The sequence below is a fragment of the Schistocerca serialis genome, chromosome 2 (assembly GCF_023864345.2).
Source record: "Schistocerca serialis cubense isolate TAMUIC-IGC-003099 chromosome 2, iqSchSeri2.2, whole genome shotgun sequence".
Taxonomy (NCBI): domain Eukaryota; kingdom Metazoa; phylum Arthropoda; class Insecta; order Orthoptera; family Acrididae; genus Schistocerca; species Schistocerca serialis.
The window spans coordinates 972,990,924-973,014,818 of record NC_064639.1 but is presented as its reverse complement, the minus strand read 5'-3'; the positions used below and the strand labels follow the sequence as shown (position 1 = coordinate 973,014,818).

The following is a 23,895-nucleotide window of genomic DNA, read 5'->3' as shown; positions in this document are numbered from 1 at the left end:
ATATCTATTTAGAAAAGCAGATAAAAATTCGTTTAATGTCTTCCTAAGAGACAGTCTCAAATGGCACTAAGCACTATGGTGTAACCTCCCAACAGTAAAAAATATAGTTACAGCATTCACATTCTGCGTAACCTACCAACAGATAAATTCCGTAACCTACCAATAATACAGTGTGACTAATTTCTCAATAAAGTTGTGGTTCACTTATAACCTATCAATAATTGACTGTGAATTTAAACTGGTAAATTTGGACGTCACCAGTGCTGTGTCATGGCCCTGAAAGATCATTCTGAATAAATTGAAATTCTTACCTCAACAAGGTCGCCGCATAACGCATATATATCTGCTCCTATAAGAAATTTTTCTGGCACAGCCCAGTGCAATGCTGGCCGATAGATTTGTCATGTATAAAAAGAAACAACTGCTTTTTCTTTCCAATAATTGGGATGACCATGGATTGGAGAAATTAGTAAATTCTTTAAATTGAGATGAATGATTGTCAAAAGTTAATTTTTATAAGAAAGATTATTATTAAGAGATTTTTAAAAACATTTACATGGGACTTGATATTACAATCGTACATAAGCGCGAGGCTGCTCTTACCTTATACTACAACGCTCAGGCACCGCCATCGCTCCCCACGACCGGCCCAGCCAACTTCATACACACGACTGCTCGCTATTACTACTATAACTGCTACACAGTTCCTACTGCAGCCAACACTGCCCTCTGGTCTGAGATTCTCTTATAGCTTACATATCGCAGGCAGCGCGAGAGCAGTCCATCGAAATTACATGTGCTCGAGTGCGCTAGCACCAAATTCCTTAATCATGGACCTCTTACAATGGGACTTAACATCTGAGGTCATCAGTCCCCCGGACATAGAACTACGTAAATCTAACTAATCTAAGGACATCACACACATCGATGCCCCAGGCAGGATTCGAACCTGCGACCGTAGCAGCAGCGCGGGTCCGGACTGAAGCACTTAGAACCGCTCGACCACAGCGGCCAAAATTCGCCACCCATGATGCTTCTCTGAAAGTTACGAACAGCTAACAAACCAGGCGAAATGAAGTCGCTGCGTTTTCGGTGGAATTCTTTTTAAATACTAACGAAATGAGATGCGACGTAGATCTTTTTGAATGGTCACCACGCAAGTGTGGGCGTGGAGGGGGCCCACTTAATATTTACAAAAAATGTGAGTATAGGTTTCAGTTTAGAACAGCACTTCCCTCCAGCACTCGGCATTTCCCCTGGAATGCCTGCCCGTAACCCCCACCACTATCATTCTTCCCACATGTCCAGCGCCAGCTGCCCATCTACCAGCCACGGAATTCCGTGCGGACTATACAGAAACGGAAATAAGGCTCACTCCAGAATGGCTGTTGCGGCAGTTGAAAACACTGTCGCGGGTGAATGAGGCCTCATCAGTGAGCAACACAAACTGTACGAAGTTCGGCACTACAGCACTTCGGTGGACAGAACGCGAGTCTCAAAATCCTTTGGTCCCAGTGTTTCCACATGGTCTTCATGACAGGGCTGTAATACCTGTTCCAGCAGTACTTTCCGCACTGTATTCGTCGAAGTAAGCGTTTCACGGCCAGGTTGACGGGTGCTTATACACTGTGATCCAAAGTACCCGGACACCTGGCAGAAAATGACTTAAAAGTTAGTAACGCCTCCATCGATGATGCTGGAATTCAATATGGTGTTGGCCCACCCTTCGCCTTGATGACAGCTTCCACTCTCTCAGGCATACGTTCAATAAAGTGCTGGGGAATGGCTGCGCTGAGGAGAGGTATCGATGTCGGTCGGTGAGGCCTGGCACGGCGTTCCAAAACATCCCAGAGGTGTTCAATAGGACTCGTGCATTATGAACAGGTGCTTAATCGTGTTGAAAGATGGAATCGCCATCCCCGAATTGCAATTGTGGGAAGCAAGAAGGTGCTTAAAACATCAATTTAGGCCTATGCTGTGATAGTGCCACGCAAAACAACAAGGGGTGCAAGCCCCCTCCATCAAAAACACGACCACACCATAACACCACCGCCTCCGAATTTTACTGTTGGCGCTACACACGCTGGCAGATGACGTTCACCGGGCATTCGCCATACCCACACACTGCCATCGGATCGCCACATGGTGTACCGTGATTCGTCACTCCATACAACTTTTTCCACAGTTCAATCGTCCAATGTTTACGCTCCTTACACCAAGCGAGGCGTCATTTGGCATTTACCGTCCTGATGTGTGGCTTATGAGCAGCCACTCGACCATGATATCACCTCTCCCTTAACTGTCATAGTATTTGAAGTGGATCCTGATGCAATTTGGAATTCCTGTGTGATGGTCTGGATATTTTGCAAAAACAGACATAATGTCTTATGGGATAACAGCAATCGGTGATTTTATAATGTTACTTTAAATCCGTCTTGATTGCAAATTTTTTTTTATTATTATTCATATGACCGGTTTCGGTTCATTCAGAACCATCTTCAGATCTGTAAAAATAATTATACTAATTTACTATTTCACGAAAGCAAATCTTTTTCATCCTATCTTATCAACATCAAATGTACCAGAACGTACCTGATATTTAAGTTACAGGAGTAACCCGTCCAATTCAGCAACTTTCACATGCTACGTCACATAAAATTGGTTGGCAGAGTGCACGTCATTTATATTAATTATAACACTATTACCGACAGGTGGCGTCTGGTACATTTGTTACATTCCATTTGCACATACTGTATTCAGTAGATCTTTTTTATATTAAAAATATTTAATTAAAATATGTAGATGTCAAAGCTAAAATCTGTACTTGTCAGGATTAAAAAACAGTAAAATTATCATTCACACCAGCACCATAGATCGTATAAAAATGATAATTTTACTGTTTTGTAATTAATATAAATGACGTGCACTCTGCCAACCAATTTTATGTGACGTAGCATGTGAAAGTTGCTGAATTGGACGGGTTACTCCTGTAACTTAAATATCAGGTACGTTCTGGTACATTTGATGTTGATAAGATAGGATGAAAAAGATTTGCTTTCGTGAAATAGTAAATTAGTATAATTATTTTTACAGATCTGAAGATGGTTCTGAATGAACCGAAACCGGTCATATGAATAATAAAAAAAAATTTGCAATCAAGACGGATTTAAAGTAACATTATGGTCTGGATAGATGTCTGCCTATTACACACTATGACCCTCCTCAACTGTCGGCGGTCTCAGTCAACACACGAGGTCGGCCTGTACGCTCTTGCGCTGTACGTGTCACTTCACGTTTTCACTTCACTATCACTTTGGAAACAGTGGACCTTGGAATGTTTTGGAGTGTGGAAATCTCCTGTACAGACGTATGACACAAGTGACACCCAATGATCTGACCACGTTCGAAGTCCGTGAGTTCCGCAGAGCGCCCCATTCTGCTCTCTTACGATTTCTAATGACTACTGACGTCGCTGATATGGAGTACCTGGCAGTAGGTGGCAGCACAATGCACCTAATATGAAAAAAGTATGTTTTTGGGGGTGTCCGGATACTTTTGCTCCCTTACTGTAAGTCGGTGGTCGGACACGCGATCCAACACCATCTCCTCAAAGTCTAGTGTTCGGACATGTATCGCAGCTGCGGAATGCGTGTGCTGTCTGTTCTTCCGGACAGGTCCAAAAGAACAGACACCACACAGTCACATTTATGGTGGCAACTTTGGATGGCTCTCTGTTGCGTGAACGACCTGTCCCTCTTAAGTTGGTATCCACGGAGAATAACTACTTCTTGTTAGGACGACACCTGTTAGGAAAGCGCTCTCTTTACCTTTGTGTTACCTTATGGGCACTACATCCTGCTGCACCGTACGTTAAATGCATGCCTGCCAACTCTCATCACAGGTGTCGTTCCATCTTTAACTACGTGTCATTCACTGTACATAGTAATGTGCCTCACCACTGTCAAATCACAAGCTGTCTGATGCGATGGACAACAGACACTAGAGATACTGGCGTGTGTGCAGCATAGATTAATGTGGCGGTGCGGTACATGCTGTCGTCACATGACAGACGTGCTATGAACTGCGTATAGTATGTCCGTCCGGTGGTAGGGCTGTACACTGCTTATCACTCGCTGCCTGTTCCAGTGTACAACAGACACCCGGGATCTTTGTGAGAGTGCAGCAGAACTTCATGCGCCGTTTTCGTGGACGCGTCGAGATGCGGTCGTCACTTTGAACAGTTACTATGAGCTACATTGTTGTTGTGCTGTGTACTTTGCGTATACCCATAACACAATAAATATGTATTTCCCATCATTGGTCCCCTATCTCAATGTAATCGGTTCTGGAACCACTATCATCTATATCAGTTTTACCCGAATGATTTGAGACACGCTTTATGTAGATACACACTCAGGCTCATAAATTAAGGACAATTGCAGAATGTGGTGCCACACAACACTGCACTACAGAAAACTGGCGCTAATAGCATAGGCACATAGGGAACACACACGACACAGATCTGTAAGTCCACGGTATTGGTGATAAGTTGAGAAAACCGTCCCGAAACACATGTGCTACAAAACGCCACTGTTTCTGGCGCATGTACCCCGACATCAATATGGGATATGATCACCATGCACACGTACACAGGTCGCACAATGGGTTGGAATACTCTAGGCCAGGTGGTCGAGCAGCTGCTGGGGTATAGCCTCCCATTCTCGCACCAGTGCCTGTCGGAGCTGCTGAAGTGTCCTAGGGGTTTGAAGACGTGCAGCGATACGTCGACCGAGAGCATCCCAGACGTGCTCATGGTGTTTAGGTCTGGAGAACAGGCAGGCCACTCCATTTGCCTGATATCTTCTGTTTCAAGGTACTCCACGATGCCAGCTCGGTGAGGCTGTACGTTATCATCCATCAGGAGGAAGGTGGGACCCACTGCACCCCTGAAAAGGCGGACATACTGGTGCAAAATGACGTCCCGATACATCTGACCTGTTCCAGCTCCTCTGTCAAAGTCATGCAGGGGTGTACGTGCACCAGTCATAATCTCACCCCACACCATCAAACCACGACCTCCATACAGGTCCCTTTCAAGGACATTAAGAGGTTGGTATCTGGTTCCTGGTTCGCGCCAGATGAAAACCCGGCGAGAATCACTGATCAGACTATACCTGGACTCGTCCGTGAAAATAACCTGGGACCACTGTTCCGATGACAAGGTACTGTGTTCTTGACACCGGGCTTTACGGGCTCTCCTGTGACCAGGGGTCAGTGGAATGCACCTTGCAGGTCTCCGGGCGAATAAACCATGTCTGTTCAGTCGTCTGTAGACTGTGTGTCTGGAGACAACTGTTCTAGTGGCTGTGGTAAGGTTCGGAGCAAGGCTACCTGCAGTACTCCGTGGCTGTCTGCGGACACTGATGGTGAAATATGGGTCTTCTTGTGGTGTTGTACGCTGTGGACGTGCCGTACTGTAGCGCCTGGACATGTTTTCTGTCTGCTGGAATCGTTGCCCTAATCTTAAGAGCATACTTTGTGGCACACAGAGGGCCCGTGCTACGACCTGCTGTGTTTGACCAGCCTCCATTCGCCCTAGTATTCTACCCCCCATAATGTCATCAATACGTGTTCTTTGAGCCATTTTCAACACACAGTCACCATTAGCACATCTGAAAACGTCTGCACACTACTCGCTGCACCGTACTCTGACACGCATCAACGCACCTCTCCGTATGTGGACTGCTGCCAGCGCCACCGTGCGACTACAGCAGGTCAAATGCACCGTAAGGTCATACCCCGAGGTGATTTACGAGGGGCGTTCAGAAAGTAAGCTCCGATCGGTCGCGAAATGGAAACGACTATGAAAATCCGATAAAGCTTTGCACAGATGTGTTGGGTAGTGTCTCTAGTATAACCCCAGTTAGCATCACGTCGCTCTTCTCATTTCTTAGCTCGCAGTGAGTGCGTAAAGATGTCTAGAAAATAGTGTCTGCCGCCAAGTACGAGGGCCTTGTGAGAAATTTCGCCTGAAGCTATGCAGCTAACATTACATAACTGTCGTGCTGTTTCTTCTTCAAGACAATTCTCAGCCGCATTCTGCAGGGGCAATGAAGATGCTCCTGCATCGTTTTCAAATGGAAATGTGAGATTACCCACAATACAGTCCGCAATTGTCTCCCCCTGAGTTTCATCTCTGGTTACATGAACCGCTGTCTTTGAAGACAACATTTTGACACAGACAACGAGGTGTAGGCCAGCGTGGAGAATTGGCGGAAAGCACTGGCGGCTGCCATCTATGATGAGGCTATTGAAAAGTTGGTACAACGCTATGACAAAAGTCTAAGTCAGAACGGCGACTACGTAGAGAAGTAGCTGAAAGGTGTAGCTAATTGTTACAAGTAAAACATTTCTGATGTTCACTGTGGTTTCAATTTGGCAATCAATCGGAGCTTACTTTCTGAACAGGCCTCGTAAAACCGCAAACCGCCCACCAGAAATCTTTAACTGAGGGTTATAATTCGCGTAATGCATGGTGACAGAAATTCGGCTCCGTGCCCTCCTTCAAGTGACTTACTGTTAGATGTCTGCAGCAATAGGGGCTTACGCGTCCGTATGTACTCGTATCTACGGCGCGCCCGCCCGCCCTGTAGTACCGGGGTGTTCTCCACCATTTCCTGGACTTGACTGGTAGTCACGCACCGCTGCCACTTGCTACCTGTTGCGTGCTTGGCAGCCGATGTTTCGCTGTACAATACAGCAGGGCTGCGATTACAGGCGGCGTGTAGGGCGTTTACCGGCAACAGGTTTACAGCTGACGGCGCACGGGAAGTCGGCCAGCCGCGGCGAACAAACGGTCGGACCTGCTTCCGGACACCCTCACACATGCCACGGGGCGGTGCTTCTCTCTTCCCGTCGGTAGTCAAATGACCACTGTAGGGGCATCCAACGATTAGTACCGTCCCAGCACCTAAACACCATTCCTAGTAACTGCACACCTCCTAAATCTACACTAATTAAAACAACTATGATGAACATATACTGAGATGACAAAAATCATGGAATACCTCGTAATGTTGTCGTTGTGGCCTTCAGTCCAGAGACTGGTTTGATGCAGCTATCCATGCTACTCTATCCTGTGCAAGCTTCTTCTTCTCCCCGTACCTACTGCAACCTACATCCTTCTGAATCTGCTTAGTGTATTCATCTCTTGGTCTCCCTCTACGATTTTTACCCTCCACGCTGCCCTCCAATACTAAATTGGTGATCCCTTGATGCTTTAGAAAATGTCCTGCCAACCGATCCGTTCTTCTAGTCAAGTTGTACCACAAATTTCTCTTCTCTCCAATTCTGTTCAACACATCCCCATTAGTTATGTGATCTACCCATCTAATCTTCAGCATTCTTCTGTAGCACCACATTTCGAAAGCTTCTATTCTCTTCCTGTCAAAACTATTTATCGCCCACGTTTCACTTCCATACACGTCTACACTCCATACAAATACTTTCAGAAACGACTTCCTGACGCTTAAATCTATACTCGATGTTAACGCTTTCCTTCCCATTGCCAGCCTACATTTTATATCCTCTCTACTTCGACCACCATAAGTTATTTTGCTCCCCAAATAGCAAAATCCATTTACTACTTTAAGTATCTCATTTCCTAATCTAATTCCCTCAGCATCACCCGATTTAATTCGACTACATTCCATTATCCTCGTTTTGCTTTTGTTGATGTTCATCTTGTACCCTCCTTTCAAGATACTGTCCATTCAGTTCAGCTGCTCTTCCAGGTCCTTTGCTGTCTCTGACAGAATTACAATGTCATCGGCGAACCTCAAAGTTTTTATTTCTTCTCCATGGATTTAATTCCTACTCCGAATTTTTCTTTTGTTTCCTTTACTGCTTGCTCAATAAACTGATCGAATAACATCGGGGATAGGCTACAACCCTGTCTCACTCCATTCCCGACCACTGCTTCCCTTTCATGCCCCTCGACTCTTATAACTGCCACCTGGTTTCTGTACAAATTGTAAATAGCCTTTTGCTCCCTGTATTTTACCCCTGCCACATTCAGAATTTGAAAGAGAGTATTCCAGTCAACATTGTCAAAAGCTTTTTCAAAGTCTACAAATGCTAGAAACGTAGGTTTGCCTTTCCTTGCCGGCCGCGGTGGTCGAGGGGTTCTAGGCGCTTCAGTCCGGTGCCGCGCGACTGCTACGGTCGCAGGTTCGAATCCTGCCTCGGGCATGGGTGTGTGTGATGTCCTTAGGTTAGTTGGGTGTAAGTAGTTCTAATTTCTAGGGGACTGACGACCTCAGATGTTAAGTCCCATAGTGCTCAGAGCCATTTGAACCATTTTTGCCTTTCCTTAATCTATTTTCTAAAATAAGTCGTAGGGTCAGTATTGCCTCAGGTGTTTCAACTTTTCTACGGAATCCAAACTGATCTTCCCCGAGGTCAGCTTCTACCAGTTATTTCATTCGTCTGTGGAGAATTTACCTCGTAATATCGTGTCGGAATTCTTTCGCTCGGTGCAGTGCAGCAACTCGACTTTGCATCGACTCACCAAGTCGTTGGAAGGCCCCCTGTAGAAATACTGAGTGATGCGACCTCTGTAGCCGTCCACAATTGCAAAAGTGTTGCGGTGCAGGATTTTGTGCACCACTTGTCTGGATTATGTCCCATAAATTTTCGATGAGATTCCCGTTGGGCGATGTGGGTGGCCGAATCACGTGCTCAAATTCCCCAGAATTTTCTTCAAACCAGTCACAAAAAATTGTGGCCAGGTGATATATTTGGGAACATGAAATTAATGAATGACTGCAAAAGCTCTCCAAGTAGCAAGTAGCCGAACATAAGCATTTCCAGTCAATGATCGGTTCAATTGGACCAGACGAGCCAGTCCATTCCATGTAAACACAGCCCATACCACCAAATTGCTCAGTGCCTAGTTGACAACTTGCATCCATGACTGCGTGGAGTCTGCACCACATTCTAACTCTACCATCAGCTCTAATCAACTGAAATTGGGACTCGTCTGACGAGGCCACGGTTTTCCAGTCGTCTAGGGGTCCTACCGACATGGTCACGAGCCCAGAAGTGCTGCAGGTAATGTCCTGTTAGCAAAGGCACTCGCGTGAAACGTTTGTTGCCATAGCCCATTAACGCCACATTTCTCACGCTATCCTAACGGATGCGTTCGTCGTACGGAACACATTGATTTCTACGGTTACTTGTTCCTTACCTGTTAGCACTGACACCTCTACGCAAACGCAGCTGCTCTCGGTCGTTAAGTCAAGGCCGTTGGCAATTGCGCTGTCTGTGGCGAGATGTACTGCCTGAAATTTGGTATTGTCGGTACACTTTGTATCTTGGAATACCGAATTTCCTAACGATTTCCGAGATGGAATGTACCATGCGTCTAGCTCCAACTACCAGTCCGTCATCAAAGTCTGTTAATTCTCGTCGAGCGACCATAATCACATCAGAATCTTTTCCACATGAATCACCTGGGTATAAATGACAGTGGTTAATTTCTTTACTAATAGAGGTTAATGGCCTGTAGCTCACCCCCTCTTCGTGCAGGATAGAGAACTGTGATTTCGTGTGTTCTTCCCTAGAGTAGGCCGGCCGGTATTGCCGTGCGGTTAAAGGCGCTTCAGTCTGGAACCGCGTGACCACTACGGTCGCAGGTTCGAATCCTGCCTCGGGCATGGATGTGTGTGGTGTCCTTAGGTTAGTTAGGTTTAAGTAGTTCTAAGTTCTAGGGGACTGATGACCACAGATGTTAAGTCCCATAGTGCTCAGAGCCATTTGAATTTTTTTTTTTTTTTTTTTTTTTCCGTAGAGTAGCTGCCTTCACGACAGATGATGAACCTTCTCCACCTGTTGCGGGTGAATCTTTATGTAATGAGGAAACAAAAAACAACAAAGAATAAAAATAAATAGGGTCCATTGTATGATACACCATGCGACAACAGGGCTGTAATAGCCATTTCAGAAGAAGAATTACAAGAGTATTTTAAAGTTAAACCAAATTGGTAAAATTATAGTTTCAAAATATCTATAGAAAAGACAAAAGTAATAACAAGTAAGTCATTTCAGCTATCTAGGCTGAGACATTCCTTTTGATTATCATCAAGATGCAAAGAATGACATAGCAAAATTTTAGGTTGTCTGCGCGACAGTAAAAAGAATGTTCAAGAAAAAGACAACTAAACACACGCGACTGAAATGCCACAAAGCACTAGCTTTTCCATTGCTAATTTACAGATCTAAGGCTTGGATAGCAAACAAGGAAGACAAAATGGAATAGTGACGTCAGATTTGAATTTCCTCGGAACAGTTAAAGGATATAAGCTAGAAGTTCAAAATCAGTCAAAACGTATTGGAACAATACCACCAGCAACTGACATTTGAATCTCAGAAATTGATGGACATCACCTCCAAGATCCAACAAGCAGCTGATACTGATAGCTGAAAAGAGAAAGCGTAGATGGTGGAATGAGGTTTGTGATGAGGTGGTGGTCCAAAGAACAAATGCCTGGAAAAAGTGGAACTCGACCAGCATACCTGGAGATTTTGATGTATTCCGTGAAGTTCGAAAATATGCTTCCAGAAGTTTACGAAGGGCTAAGCAACTGTATGAGAAACAGCAGTTAGAACAGATCGATCAAGATTTCCGGAAAAACAATGCCAGAGACTTCTATCAGACGTTCAAGTTGAATTTTAAAGGACGCCAAGCCCCTAGCCTTTGTTTTAGAAACGAAAATGGGGAGCTCGGCCTGACCAACAAAGAAAATTGCACGATCATGTCTCGTTATTTTGTAAACCTACTTAATTGTAAAGAAACGAAATAAAGATTCCCTGTTATGCCCCTCCGATCCACAAAATACCCAACCTGGCAAAGTGGAGATCAAAGAAATCATAAACAACCTTACGAATAATAAGGCAGCTGGAGAGGATTCAATAGTGGCGGAACTACTGAAGCTGGCAAGTAATGAAACTCTAGACGTACTAGTCCAACTTCTTCAGAAGATTTGGAGAACTGAGATGATACCAACTGAATGGCAGTGAGCTTCAAACCATCCTCTACACACAACAAATAAATAAAAAGAATGTCAGTAACTATAGGGGCATCTCATTAGTATCTGTTCCATATGAGATTCTCTCCAGAGCAGTACAGAACATAGGTCATGTTGACCAACTGATTGGGGAATATCAAGCTGGTTTCCGAAAGGGCCGTTCTTGCCCAGAATACATCTTTAACCTGAAGTACATCACCAGGTACAAAAACACTGGAGGAAATAAGTATGTGGTCGTGTTTGTTGATTTTCATAAGCCGTATGACTCCATCGACCGAGAGGCATTAATGAATATTTTGGAGGGGTTTGGGGTGGCTGATACATCAAGAAAGCTGATCAAACAAACTCTACTAACAGTGGTGTCAAAAATAAAATTTATGGGTGAGATTTCAGAACACTTTACAATCAGAACGTGCATAAGACAAGGTAATGGACTATCCTCGCTCCTCTTCAACTGCTTCTTGGAAAAGGTCATTCGAGAATGGAGTGGAGTGTTGTTAGCCCAAGAAGAAACAAATGAAGAGCGGTTCAGACTTGGTCCTAAGAACATTGGCTGCTTGACCTTTGCAGATGACCTGGCCATTTTTGCTAACAACATAGTCAGCAGTCAACAAGATCAATAGGCCGTCAGAAATTGCTGAAAAAGTTGGACTTCAGATCTCTCTTCAAAAAACAAAATCTATCACAAACATCTGTGAAGGACCTGAGAGGATGATCACCAATCCAGGAAAAATCGGACGAGTTAAGAATTTCAGGTATCTCGGTGAAGTCATCCAGGAGAATGGATTAGAAGAAGAAGAAGAAGAAGAAGAAGCAGCAATGGATGACGAGGTTAAATCAGGAATACCAACTGACAAAGAATACCTATAACAAAAAGTCTGAGTATAGGGGCCAAGTTCCGACATTATAATACAGTTGTAAAACCAGAGGGCTTATATGCGTCCGAAATAGACAAGGTCAAGCTGAGCGGCTGGAAAAGCAAGAGCGCAGGATATTACGAAACATCCTAGGTAATAGATGGGTTGATGGAGAATGGCGAATGAGAGCAAAAGAGGACTTGTACAGCAAGACAGAACCTATCACAACATCCATTGAAAAGAGACGATTGTTATTTTACGGTCAGCTCATGAGGATGGACGGTGACCGACTAACAAAAAGAGTATGGAGTTTCATCCAATCTAAGAAAACAAGGCCGAGATGGTTCGAAGAATGTGAAAAAGATGTTAGGTAGACTGGTATCTCAGAGAGAGAAATTCCTGACAGGAACAATTTTAGAAGATTGGTGAACAACTACCAAGGTTTTAAAATGGCATCAGCGTCCAAAAGACGGAGAGAACCTTTGTCCGAAGAGCATAAACAGGCACTTCTTGGTGGGCTCAGAAGATACTGGCAGGAAGGCAAAGCTGGAACAAGAAAAATACCTAACTACTGAAATGAAATTGATTGTTGCCACGCAGTCCATAGAAGTTCAACTCAAAAAAATAAAAAAAAATAAAAAAAATAAAAACTATAAGATATATTATGAAACGACGACATTACAAACGAGCTTAAAGTATTTTCAGTAACAGAAATAAATATGTAAGCAGATGTGGAATGACATATGAAGAGAATGCAACAAGGCAAGGGGACTGATGACCACAGAAGTTAAGTCCCATAGTGCTCAGAGCCATTTGAACCATTTTTTACACTGTTAATATTATAAGCTACCAAATAATTTATGAAAAGTAAATTAAGTGTTAATTCAAATATAGACATAAGCACGTCACTGGTTGCAATAATGTGCACTTGAAGTTTGCCGCGACGTATGAAAATATCTAGCAAGACTGCGATTCGAACCCGGATCTCCTGGTCGTTAGGCAGATAGGTTAACCACTACGCCACTCTGGCACAGTGGCTTTCCACACCTGCACGCACTACTTCAGCACGCCTTCCAGCTCAATCCAAATTCCCTTTTAACGCCTCAGCCCATTTGGTATTCCCCCTAAACTCGAACAACATTACAGAGGCTCTCTCCAACTGTATTGTAACAGCACCTGAACACCTAACGAAACGGGAGATCCTGCCTAAAACCCAGGCATAGATGCTTAAATCAAATCAAACCTTATATAGTTCCACAGACCTTTTCAAGTCTCAAACATTTGTGATGTATAGATGCAGAATGAAGCAATACAGGGTGTTTATAAATGAATATCGGAGTTTTAACGCTTTAGAATATTTATTATATTAGACTTACAGTTATAAATGATATGTCAAATGAAAGAGCAACTCAAACAGTTTTACCAAGAACCTTATAAATATTGAATGTGAGCACCATTTGTCACACAGCACACACAAAGTCTATAGCCGAGTTCTTCCCAAACGTTGATAAGTGTGTCTTCAGTGATTGTAGTAACAGCTGCTTCAATCCAGTTTCTTAATTCAGGGAGGTCTGCTGATAGCGGAGGCACATACACACGATCCTTGATGAAGCCCCAAAGGAAAAAAAAAAACCGGATGGCGTTAGGTCGGGTGAACGTGGAGGCCATGCAAAGCAAGCCCTGTCATTGGGCCCCTTGCGGCCTATCCTTCGATACAGTGAAGTTCAACCAATCGCGTACTTCGCTATGCCAGTGTTCACATTGAACATTTATAAGGTTCTTGGCAAAACTGTTTGAGTTGCTCTCTCATTTGACATATCATTTATAACTGTAAGTTTAATGCAATAAATATTATAAAGCGTTAAAACCCCGATATTCATTTAGAAACACACTGTATATGAAAATTTGTGCCAAGGCCGGGAGTCGAAGCTGGGCCCCCTGCTCACTAGGCAGATGGGCTGATCACTACACCTGTGTGGCGTAGTGGATAGCGCAATTGCCAAGTGAGCAGGGCACCCGGGTTCGAATCCTCGCCTTGGTACAAATTTTCATAAACCGCTTCAGTTTGCACGTGTAGATCATAGATGGTTGAGACTTGAAAGGCCTCTGGAAACATACAGCTTTGATGTACAATAAAGTAGGAAGTGCTACCATCTATGAATGGCGGGAGGATACACATGCATAGTAAGGCATCAGATTTAAAAGACTATAGAAGAAATCTTGTACTAACTTTTGAAATTATCAGTAATTGGCAATACTGTAAGAGGATGAGATGACCTCGATCTGTTCATTTCGATGATGGTCACTATAGTGGACAAACGCGTAGGTGTTCTGCCAATTATAGCTGTCAGTCGGTTACAGAAATTTTATTTTATTTTATTTTATTTTATGTTGTATTTGAAGATAGTTAATTGATGTTGTACTAGAAGTTCCGCTGCGGCTGTGTCCGTGACACGGCCTCCTGCTTTTTTCCACCGGACGGACGCCCGGTCAGCTGCCAGACAGGGTCGCCGGCCTGCGGTGACGTCACGCGGTCCCGCTCCGTTGCGGCGACTGACCGCTCTTCCGGCAGGCGAAGCGCTCCACGGCACGGAAGGCCAGCTGGTCAGAGCTGCGTGCGGAACCAGCACGGCGTTACGTCGGCGCTCGTAGCCATTGACTACGGCACGCTTCCCTTCCCAGTCAGACGCAGTGTGACACCAATAAACTTAATCGGATTCACAAACTTGCATACCGGAACGATGTCTGTTTCAGAGTTGCTTGTGCCAAAACGAAATAGAAAACAAGAGTAAAAAATACATCTGTAGTAGGGGTGCTGTTTATTGCAGCGAAAATGGAAACTGAAACAGGGTTAAATTTAGTACGTAAGGAATTGACTACCGTATGATTTACATCATCGACATTTGTAACAATTAGAATACACAAAAATGTGAATCAGTATACAGGGTGGTCCATTGATAGTGACCGGGCCAAGCCGGCCGAAGTGGCCGTGCGGTTAAAGGCGCTGCAGTCTGGAACCGCAAGACCGCTACGGTCGCAGGTTCGAATCCTGCCTCGGGCATGGATGTTTGTGATGTCCTTAGGTTAGTTAGGTTTAACTAGTTCTAAGTTCTAGGGGACTAATGACCTCAGCAGTTGAGTCCCATAGTGCTCAGAGCCATTTGAACCATTTTGACCGGGCCAAATATCTCACGAAATAAGCACCAAACGAAAAAACTACAAAGAACGAATCTGGTCTAGCTTGAATAGGGAAACCAGATGGCGCTATGACTGGTCCGCTAGATGGCGCTATCATAGGTGAAACGGATATCAACTGCGTTTTTTAAAATAGGATCCCCCATGAAGCATCATTCACCAACAGCGGTAACGTAAACCGGCATAATATACACTATTGGGCAACGGAAAATCCACGATGGCTGCGACAAGTGGAACATCAGCGACCTTGGTGGGTTAAAGTATGGTGCGGCATTATGGGAGGAAGGATAATTGGCCTCCACTTTATTGATAGCAATCTAAATGGTGCAGTGTATGCTGATTTACTACGTAATGTTCTACCGATGTTACTACAAGATGTTTCACTGCATGGCAGAATGGCGATGTATTTCCAACATGATGGATGTCCGTCACATAGCTCGCGTGCGGTTGAAGCGGTATTGAATTACACATTTCATGACATGGTCGTCGAAGCACCATATCATGGATCTGACATGCCTGAATTTCTTTCTGTGGGGTAAGTTGAAGGATATTTGCTACCGTGATCCACCGACAACGCCTGACAACGTGCGTCAGCGCATTTTCAATGCATGTGCGAACATTACGGAAGGCGAACTACTCGCTGTTGAGAGGAATGTCGTTACACGTATTGCCAAATGCATTGAGGTTGACGGACATCATTTTGAACATTTATTGCGTTAAGGTGGTATTTACAGGTAATCACGCTGTAACAGCAAGCGCTCTCAGAAATGATAAGTTCACAAAGGTACATGTATCACATTGGAACAACCGAAATAACACGTTCAAACGTACCTACGTTCTGTATTTTAATTTTAAAAAAACCTACCTGTTACCAACTGTTCGTTTAAAATTGTGAGCCATGGGTTTGTGACTATTAGAGTGCCATCTGCCACAAAGCGAAAAAGAGGTCCAACTGAAACATTCACATTTCTTTACGTACTACACGAATATGTATTAAAATTGGGGTTCCTGTTTTAAAAAACGCAGTTGATACCCGTTTGACTCATGGCAGCGCGATCGAGCGGGCCAACCATAGCGCCATCTGGTTTCCCCCTTCAAGCGCGACAAGTTTCGTTCTTTGTAGTTTTTTCGTTTGACGCTTATTTCGTGAGATATTTGGCCTGGTCACGATCAATGGACCACCCTGTATAAGGAGATGATAGGTAGGAATTTCAAAACTAAGTATAAAGAACATATAAGAAGCTGGAAGTATGAAAATAGCCATTCTCTCTTTGCCGAACACCTGAAAAAAAACTTTGACGTGAATCATCCAGCACGGAACAAGACATCAAAATTATTAGAGTGAACAATCACAACAAAAATCTCCAGCCATTATAAGAAACCTTCACATACAAAGAACCCTTGCAATGAAAAAGAAAGTAGTTAATTACCAAATCAATATAAGCAATAACTCCCCGATCATGTTAGCCACAAAACGATAACGAAGAGAATCTGAAACGTAAGCGGAGTACATAATTAATAATTCTTCCTCCACCTTCTCCCCCTCTCCACCTCTCAGACGTACAAAACAAATGGAAAATATCAAGCCGCACACACAACACAAACAAAAGACTGAATATAAGCACATAGCGACAGTTGTCAACACTACACTCTGTAAACACACGCATATAGATCGCAAAATGAAAATTGCAAGTGATGTGTTATAATAAATGTGGGTGAAAAAACGCCGGAAATCAGCGAACTGGAGCATGAGGACCGAATGAACTCATCTCCAGGACCACCCATAAGTAGTAATATGGACTAACAACGCTGGAAATAGCAAGTAACTCCAAACGATAATTTAACCTCAAGATATTTGTGCTACAAAAGTTGTTTCTAATCAGAAAAACATTACAAAATGTAACATAGTAACATACCGTAACTATTATTTATTATATGTATAAAAACAAGCATCTGTTAAGGCCACTGAAGATACTTCACAAATGAAAGAAGCAAAACGCGTATGGCACAAAAACTACCTTTCGTTTAGTTGCATAGACAGAACACACCACCATGAATTTTGAAGCATCTATGGAACGACGGAAAACGAAAAAAAATGACGATTAAAGTAAGACCCGTTTAAAGCAGAAAAAATTTAGAAGGAACTAAACAACGTCTTTCATTCTAAGTAAAACGCTACTTCTGCGCAATGCACATCACTCTCCAAGATTACTGTGTGCCATCTGATGTTTTTCCCGGCGTATTTCTAACTTACAGAATTCAAGCGCGTCAGCCCGGGTCACGTCGTAAGTTCTCCATTGTATTTCGGCAGACAGACTCGTTGCCATCTTCATGTGGATCCCGATGGCTGCTATTCTGCTCGGTCGGCACTTCGGTCAGCGATAAACAGCTCTAAAGGCTTCCGTCATGGACAGAAACTGGAAATGGCTGCACAGAGGAAAGGAGACAGGCTGCCAGTGAAAGAATGCAGTGATTTTGGGCTACAAATAACGCTTCGAGTAATTCGTATTTGGCATCTGACCTGGTCTTTAACGGCTGTTACCGAATTTTTTTTAAAAAGAAATTCCTTTAGTTCACTTACCTCCATATTTGCTCATCAGTAAAGTACTCTGATGGAACATTCTGCTGCAAATTTAATGAAACTTCTAAAATGTCAACGTCTTGCGTGGCCCCGAATAATCATTCGAACAGTCCCGCTAATATTCTAGGTTCTTATTGTTGTTATTTCACCATGTCCTGAATTCATTCGCGATATGAAGCGTCTTGTGAGAGACGGGTATAAAGTCTTGTTGGAGGAAGGCTTATGGGCGATAATTTCGTACTCAGAGGTTATCTGTTGCTCTTGCTGCATCGTTGAAGATTTGCAGATTGATACCAGATTTAAACCGTCTAACCATTTGAATATGAAAGGGAATAGTTCCAGGATATGATGTCTTTTAAGTTCAACTAGCATATAGAGCATATGGAACACTCCGTCTTCGGGCCACGAGTGGTCTACCGGGACCATCCGGCCGCCGTGTCATCCTCAGCTGAGGATGCGGATAGGAGGGGCGTAGGGTCAGCACACCATTCTCTCGGTCGTTATGATGGTATTCTTGACCGAAGCCGCTACTATTCGGTCGAATAGCTCGGCAATTGGCATCACGAGACTGAGTGCACCCCGAAAAATGGCAACAGCGCATGGCGGCTGAATGGTCACCCATCCAAGTGCCGGCCACGCCCAACAGCGCTTAACATCGGTGGTCTTACAGTAACCGGTGCGTAGTGCGTAGTAACTATTATTAGTTACTGAAAGATGGGCAGTCCTTTTCAATTAACATTGATTCCTTTCTTTGTTTGAACATGGCAGCGAACCTTGGCGTGAAAAACAAAATGAATGTTCGTAAGTTGCGTTTCTCTACAACTAAAATCCGGAAATTCGTTACTTGTCCATATTTTTCACGGGTTAAAACGTCACTGACTTGGTTGATTAGTTCCAACTTCTGAAAAAACTGAAATATTGTCTCAAGCGATGCAAAATCTCAAGAATCCCATTTGAATCGGGTGGTGTAATTTCATGAAGAATATGGTGCTGAAGTGATGGCCATTTAGCGAGACACCGTAAACAAAGAAGACACTAGTGACTTCACAAATAAGTCACACAGGTTGACCGAGCGAGGTGGCGCAGTGGTTAGCACACTGGACTCGCATTCGGGAGGACGACGGTTCAATCCCGTCTCCGGCCATCCTGATTTAGGTTTTCCGTGATTTCCCTAAATCGTTTCAGGCAAATGCCGGGATGGTTCCTTTGAAAGGGCACGGCCGATTTCCTTCCCAATCCTTCCCTAACCCGAGCTTGCGCTCCGTCTCTAATGACCTCGTTGTCGACGGGACGTTAAACACTAACCACCACCACCACCACCACCACACAGGTTGTCCTACGTTAAGACCACTGCGCTACAAGAGTGGCGTGTTGTCAAAAGAGAATACGTATTCTAGGTTATGATCGGTAAGGATAGCAGCTGCATCACAGCGTCCAACTGAAACGGGGCGGCAAGTGGGAACATGCTCCACAGCGGAACGGTTAGATTCTGGTGGGTAAGACGTCTAAATCGCACACGGATTCACCTCTAAATTCTGGTGACGTGTGGACCAAATGCGATGTCGATTCGAGTCGTAATGAAACGGTGCCAACAATTTCTGCAAGGCCCCACAGGAGTGGGCGAGGATGTTCGGGAAGTCTAGATCTTACACCATACGACTTTCATCTTTTCGGCAAGCTTAAAGAACATGTAGCGGAAAGAGATTTTCCAACGATGAGGATCTTCACACTGCAGTTTTCGAATGGCTTAATGAGCACGCGGCGGATTGCTGTAGTTGAGGAACTGGGCGATTGGTGGAACGTTTAGGCCGCTGTCTACAGCGTGTAACATGGAAAATAATGTCATGTATCTGTATCACTCTGAATTATAGTGAGCACATTTAACAGACCTTTCTTGGCCTGCTATAATAATCTGTAACTCACTGTTTCAAGTCTCGTCATAGAAGTAAATATAATTGGTGTTTTGAAGACAGGAACTTTCCTTGAAATAAATTTCTCACGATATATTTCTTCAAAAGCAAATGAAGAAGATGGATATGAATCCAAAGCTGGGAAACTCTCTTGTGGAAGTGATCGGATTTGCAATGGTGGCTAGTGTATGAATGATGAAGTGTTAAACAGCAGTATGTATGGTTTTGAGATACAGAAAGTTCAACACAGCTATGAAAGAAGATTTTTTTATGGATTTGATTATGTATGGGGAGGGCTGCGGGAGGATATGAAATAAATATTACGAAGATGAACCTGGGGTCATTTTGGATGGAGCTACTCAACGAAACGGAATATCTACTCCCGATACTTCGTACTAAACTTCCTCCAACGTGATTACTTTGAGGTTGGTCATCAGCTGGAGAGGTTGTTACATTTGAGACAGGGTTAAGAAGCAGCGACAAGACTGTGGCAGACGGGGGTTAAGATACTGAATTTGTACTGCAGGAGAGGTAGTAAATGCACACATCAAAAAAAGTTTTGCTTCACCTCGGTTCTGAGAGTTCCGGAACCTGTACAGAAAATTGGAATAGAGATCAACATAAACATCATTTCCGCCCTTTTTATTGTTCATAGAAACCACACATTGCATGTTGTTCCACCATACAGAGAGACCTTCAGAGGCGGTGGTCCAGATTGCTGTACACACCGGTACCTCTAATACCCAGTAGCACGTCCTCTTGCATTGTTACTTGCCTGTATTCGTCGTGGCATACTATCCACAAATTCATCAAGGCACTGTTGGTCCAGATTGTCCCACTCATCAACAGCGTAGATCCCTCAGACTTGTTGGTGGGTCACGTCGTCCATAAAAAGCCCTTTTCGATCTATCACAGTCACGTTCGATAGGCTTCATGTCTGGATAACATGCTAGCCATTCTATTCGAGCGATGTCGTTATCCTGAAGGAAGTCATTCACAAGAAGTGCATGATGGGGGTGCGAAATGTCGTCCACGAAAACGAATGCCTCGCCAATATGTTGCCGATATAGTTGCACTATTGGTCGGAGGATGGCATCCACGTATCCTAAAGCCGTTACTACGCCTTCCTCGACGACCGCCGGCCGGTGTGGCCGTGCGGTTCTAGGCGCTTCAGTCTGGAACCGCGTGACCGCTACGGTCGCCGGTCCGAATCCTGCCTCGGGCATGGATGTGTGTGAGTCCTTAGGTTAGTTAGGTTTAAGTAGTTCTAAGTTCTAGGAGACGGATGACCACAGATGTTAAGTTCCATAGTGCTCAGAGTCATTTGAACCTTGACGACCAGCAGCGTACGTCGGCCCCACATAATGCCACCCCAAAACAGCAGGGAACCTCCACCTTACTGCACTCGCTGGACAGGGTATCTAAGGCGTTCAGCCTGACCGGGTTGCCTCCAAACACGCCTGCGACGATTGTCTGGTTGAAGGCATATGTGACAGTCATGGGTGAAGAGAACGTGATGCCAATCCTGAGCGGTCCATTCGACATGTTGTTGGGCCCATCTGCACTGCGCTGCATGGTGTCGTGGTTGCAAAGATGGACCTTGCTCTGGACGTTGGGAGTGAAGTTGCGCATCATGTAGCCTACAGCGCACAGTTCGAGTAGTACACGTCGTCCTGTGGCTGCACGAAAAGCATTATTCAACGTGGTGGCGTTGCTGTCAGCGTTCCGCCAGCCATAATCCGTAGGTAGCGGTCATCCACTGCAGTAGTGGCCCTTGGGCGGCCTGAGCTAGGCATGTCATCGACAGTTGTCTCTCTGTATCTCCTCCATGTCCGAACAACATCGCTTTGGTTCACTCCGAGACGCCGGGACACTTCCCTTGTTGAGAGCCCTCCCTGGCACAAAGTAATAACGCGGACGCGATCGAACCGCGGTATTGACCATCTAGGCATGGTTGAAATACAGACAACACGAGCCGTGTACCTCCATCCTGGTGGAATGACTGGAACTGATCGGCTGTCGGACCCCCTCCGTCTAATAGGCGCTGCTCATGCATGGTTGTTTACATCTTATGGCGGGTTTAGCGACATCTCTGAACAAGGGACTGTGTTTGTGATACAATAACGACACTCAACGTCTATCCTCAGGGGTTCTGGGAACAGGGGTGATGAAAAACTTTTTTTGATGTGTGTATGAATGAATTTAATATATAACTTTCCGTGCGCCAAACTGATGAGGAAATGTTGATATTAAGCACGTATTACCAAATACAGAGCGACGTGATTTTGAAGATTTTTTCATATATACCTCTAACAGAATGAAGGAATTGTTTTCTGTACAAGTATATTACCGTGGAATGGAATGGAATGGATCGTATGTACCTTTTCTGTTGGCGTGAGGGAGGCATCAGTCTTGATACATCCTGCCAAGACGTCTTCTCTTGTACCAACCTCTTCATCTCACAACAGTATTTGCAATCAACATCCGCAATTACTCGATGTGTGTTTTCTAATCTCTGTCTTCCCCTACAGATTATACTCTACAGCTCCCTCTAGTATCATATAAATTATTCATTTATATTCTGACACATGTTGTCCTGTCATCCTGTTCCTCCTTACTAATATGTTTCATATGTGCCTCCCCTCGACGATTCAGCGAAGATCCTCCCTATTTATTGTCTTAGCAGTCCATCTGATTTTCAACACGTTTCTAAATCATGACATTGAACCCGCTTCGATTCTTTTCTTTCCTGGGTATCCCACACTTCATAAATCACTGCCACATAGTACATTCTCAGGAATCTCTTCATTAAAATTAATGCTGACATTTGATATAGTAGATTTATTTTGGCCAAGAATGCCCACTTTGCCTGTGCTAGTCTGCTTTTTATACCCAACTTGGTTCTCCTGGTCATGTGTTATTTTGGTTCCAAGAGTGGAGAATTCCTTCACTTTGTCTACTTCATCGTCTTTGATTTTCATATGAAACTCATCGCTAACCTCATTTCTTCAATACTTTTGTTTTTCTTCGAGGTACCCTCAGTCCATCTTCTGTACTCATTGGACTCTTGATCCACTGAACAGCTCCTGTAATTCGTCCCTACTTTCATTGTGGATGGCAATGTCATCAGCGAGCCTTATCACTGATATACTTTCACACTGAAATTTAGTTCCACTCTTGAACCTTTCTTTTCTTCAATGCTTCTGTGTATAGATTAAACAGTAGGAGCGAAAGACTGCATACCCATCTCGCATGTTTTTTACTTAGGGCACTATATTCTTGGTTCTGCAATTCTTACTCTTCCCTCTTCGTTTTTGTACATATTGTATTTTACACGTCTTTCCCTCTACCTTAGACCTACATCTTCAGTTTGCATTGTCGAAGGCAGTTTCTAGGTCAAGAAACCGTATTAAAGTGTTTTGATTTTTCTTTAGTCTTGTTTCCATTACCAATCGCAACGTCAGAACGGACACTCTGGTGCCTTACTTTTCCTAAAGCAAATTGATAGTCTTCTAACAGATCCTCAGTTTTGATTTCAATTCTTTTGTATATAATTCTTGGCAGAACTTGGATGCATGAGATGCTAAGCAATAGTTTTTGCACTTGTGTGCCATTGCTACCTTCGGGACTGTGTGGATGGTTATTTTCTGGTAGTGTGATGGTATGTCTCCAGTCTCAGATTCCGCACGCCAACTTGATTAGTCGCTTGGTTGTCAATGATTCTAAAAACTCTGTAGTAACCTTAAAAATGCCTCCCTATGTATTTGTTCGCAAATCTTCCAAAGCTCTGTTACGCTCGGACTCTAAAATTAGTTAGCCTACATATTCCCTATTTTTTCTCCTATCATGTCATCAGACAGTTCCTCTCCCTCGTAGGGACCTTCAGTGTGCTCTTTCTACCTAGCCCCTACTTCCTCTGCATTTTTAAACAGTGGAACTCTCTTCCATGTTTAATATTTTCTTCTTTGTTTTCAGTTTCACAGAAGGCTGGTGTGACTTTCTGTATGCTCATTCTGTCTTTCGGAAAACGATTTCCTTTTCGATTTTTCCACACTTCTCCTATAGATTTCCTGCACTTCCTGCTTGCTTCGTTCCTATGTGATGTATATTGCTGTATTCCTGTCTTTCCCTGAACATTTTTATACTTCTGTCTTCTGTCAGTCAACTGATTGCTTCTGTTACACAAGGTTTCCTCGCAGATACTTCCCTCACACCTATAATTTTGTGGAAAATCAAGTAAATTGCCTTCTGCTGCATTCATTATC

General features: G+C 44.0%; 1 protein-coding gene across 1 annotated transcript in view; it reads left to right on the top strand.

Moving 5' to 3' along the window:
- LOC126458375 (polypeptide N-acetylgalactosaminyltransferase 1-like) overlaps nt 1–23,895 on the top strand; it is a 361,706-nt gene that overhangs the window by 82,883 nt on the left and 254,928 nt on the right. The gene's annotated exons all lie outside the window — the stretch shown is intronic.